The following is a 3761-nucleotide window of genomic DNA, read 5'->3' as shown; positions in this document are numbered from 1 at the left end:
ATGTAGTCACTTTGGAAAACAGTGTGGAGGTTCCTCAAAAATTTAAAAATAGAGCTACCCTATGACCCAGCAATTGCACTACTGGGTATTTACCCCAAAGACACAGATGTAATGAAAAGAAGGGGCACATGCACCCCAATGTTCATAGCAGCAATGTCTGCAATAGCCAAACTGTGAAAGGAGCAGAGATGACTTTCAACAGATGAATGGATAAAGAAGATGGGGTTCGTATATACAATGGAATATTACTCAGCCACCAGAAAGGATGAATACCCACCATTTGCATCGACATGGATGGAACTGGAGGGGATTATGCTAAGTGAAGTAAGTCAAGCAGAGAAAGACAATTATCTTATGGTTTCACTCATACGTGGAACATAAGGAATAGCACAGACGACCACAGGGGAAGGGAGGGAAAACTGAACGGGAAGAAATCAGAGAGGGAGACAAACCATGAGAGACTCTGGACTCCAGGAAACAAACTGAGGGTTACAGAGGGGAAGGGCGTGGGGGGATGGGGTAACCGGGTGATGGGCATTAAGGAGGGCATGTGTTGTGGTGAGCACTGGGTGTTACACACAACTAATGAATCGTTGAACACTACATCAAAAACTAATGATATACTATATGCTGGCTACTGAACATAATAAAAAAATTCAATTTCTCAGTAAGTTACTGAAATAACGAAGCAAAATTGCTTTGGGATATACTCCTTGTTGTCACCAATAATGGCATGGCTTAGGCAATGGAAAAGTCACAGACACTGCAGATGGAGGATTTCATGAGGGCAGCAGTGGTGATACCTATGGGAAACAGCAGTCCCTGGTGAGAAGAACAAAGCAAGAGTGATGTCCATTGGGAGACTGGTTTGTGGCTACATGGGGGGAGGTGTGACACCTCTGGGGGACTCCTAGAAATACCTGGGAAAAGAGCATGTGCCAGAAGGTCAGGAAAAGATGCCCCAAGAATTTCAAGTTCTTAATAATGATCTGACCCTGGTAGTTCCTGTGATCTAATGATGATTGGGGAATTTGGTTACATAATCATTAACACTTCCAAAACATCTTTGTATTTACAGATTTTCTTCCTTTTCTCTAAAATTATTTCCTTGGGACAATATCCCGGAAGTAAGAAGAATTTAAAAGCACTGGGGTAATATTTATGTTTCTTTTGAAAATATCTTTTATTTCTAATGAGGTTTCAGACATAGGTCCTTTAGGAGAACATTTGGGGGCAAATGAGACTCCTGAAACCACTAATATTCCAGGCTGTATCAATGTTCATATTCTCCATGCTCAAAGGGCTGGCACTAATTAAAGTCTACCCTTATTAATTTTAATTGATGAAAGAAAGAAATACGGCTTCTGAATAGATGTAATTGGATATGCTGTAGTTATACCAACTTATTTGAGATGATTACATCTAATCTAGTTTCAGACTCAGATATGTATATGTATAGATTTGTTTAAAAGGTAAAGGAAGATTCCTTGGTATATTTCATTTATGGTCAGCATCACCCCCTGGGCTATTCCAGAAACTTCCCTGCCTCTGGGTCAGTCCAGTCATGTTCAGTTTTTTTCTTTTCTGATAATCCAGTCTCTTGGGATCTGAATGGTAAACAATTCCTTTTTTTTGCAAATGGCCAACAAGATAGAGTAGAATATGTTTACCTACAGAAACGATTCTTGGCAGCAGAAGCAAAACTATAGAGTCACACAGAGATTTTCACCCAGATGCCCTCTAAAAACAGTAAGTAATGAAAGGATGCATATTTTCTCTTATGCTTAATATTCTTGAATATTCTCTACTCTACTCTTATTTCCACGGAGAGGTACAGGTATGATTTCTTGCCTTTGCCATGGTGATTCTGTTTTACTAAAACCGTAATTACTATTCCATGAAAATTTGTCAATAGAATGAAAGTCACTTGTGAAGAACCAATGTAACCCATACTTCTAATAGCCAGTTTTCCTTTTCTTTTTTTGAGATTTACACTTTAAGTATGTAGAATGGATTATGAATTATCTGAGAAGTAATGATCCATCCCCAAATTATTTTATTAGCTTACATAGTCAAAAAGCTTAAACTCCTATCTGAAACCCAAAATGATTTTTAAAAATATGCAATCAGGTTCGGTTGGTTTAATTGACAGTATTGGTGTCTGACAGATCTGTGCATAAAGGTACCTTCTACTTCCATCTTGAAGGTTCCTATACTTATAAATTCTCAACAACTGTCCAAGGGAATGCTCCCAGAGGCCATGATCATCACTTTATCCTTCCTGCCATGGTTATCACTTTATATTGAAGCTGGGGAAATCCTTTTGTCTAGAATAAAAGTGTCTCCAACCATAACAGACTATACACAGAATGAGCATTGTAAGTGTCATGCAATGAGTAGCATTTTTTTAAACATTTGTATAACTTGTTTCAGGGCTATTAGTTAACTAACATCTCTCTAAAAATGTCCAAGATATATTTGCCAACTTAGAAAAGAAGAAAACAAAGATGATACTTTGTTGACTTATCAATTTATATACATACATATGTATGTTTTCATTGTCTATATTTCCTTGAGTGAAAATCAAGAGCATACCCTGGCATTTCCCCAATTACCTTCCATTCTACAGGATTATTAACCATAGCAATAAGTATTATGGTCAGAGAAACATCTGTGGTAAAATAAAGAAGATGATGGCTTAAACCGTACGTGATGATTCAAAGGATGTCCACACGTTGTTTGATGCTCCCTTCAAAGGGCAGAGCCTAGTTGCCCTCCCTTTGTTAGTCTGACTTAGTGACTCACCTCTAGCAAATAGAATAAAAGCGGAAGTGACTGTGTGTGACTTCGCAAGCTAGATTATAAGAAGCACTGAGGCTTTCTGCTTGCTTTCTCTTTCTCAGATCACTCAGTCTGCGGGAAGCCAGCTGCCATGTCATGAGGACACTTGGAAGTGTTGTGAAGGGGTGTCTGTGGTAAGGAACTGGGGCCTCCCGCCAACAAGCGTTTGAGCGAGCCATCTTTGACATACATTTCCCTGCCCCAGTCAAGCCTTCATACAATTGCAGCTCTGGCCAGCAGCTTGACTGTAACCTCATGAAAGACCCTGAGCCAGACCACCCAGCTAATCATTCCCAGATTCCCAATCTTTAGAATCTCTGAGAAAACAAATGTCTGTTTCAAGTTGTTAAATTTGGGGGGTAATTAACTAATACAGATTCTTTACTGTAAGACTTCTCAAAGCCTTTAGCTTGCTGGTGCTAGTTGTGGATATGCAAATTTTTTGACCAAAAACATTTTTTCCCCAAAGAATACCAATGGGTAGTGCTTAACTAGATATTTTCCAGAAAGGCTGACATAGAGCTTTGATTCCTCACAGCCACATTAACAAGAGATCAGATCCACCTACGTAAGTAAAAATTTCAGAGCAGTCGACTTAAAGAAATTTTGAAAAAGCCCTGAGACAGTTGGTTAAGTAGGGTGCAGAGTCAAGAGCCCAAGTCTTTGATCTTCGGTGTTCCCTGCAGTGTGCAGGGGACGCTGCTATGCTTACGTGGCAGAAAATGATCAAGTTCCGATGAAATATTTTTCTGCTAAGAGCCATTGCCAAAATAATTCATGAAAATTGGAATACCTCATTGTAATGTTGGTCCTGTTCCATAGCTGATTGTAAGAAATTATCAAACTGCAAATGTTAAACAGCCTTTAAAATTCAGCCTTGTCATGGGAACAGCATTCACAAATTAATAGGAAATGCAGTT

Source organism: Neomonachus schauinslandi, chromosome 6 (genome assembly GCF_002201575.2).
Source record: "Neomonachus schauinslandi chromosome 6, ASM220157v2, whole genome shotgun sequence".
NCBI lineage: Eukaryota > Metazoa > Chordata > Mammalia > Carnivora > Phocidae > Neomonachus > Neomonachus schauinslandi.
Note: the sequence above shows the minus strand (reverse complement) of the source record.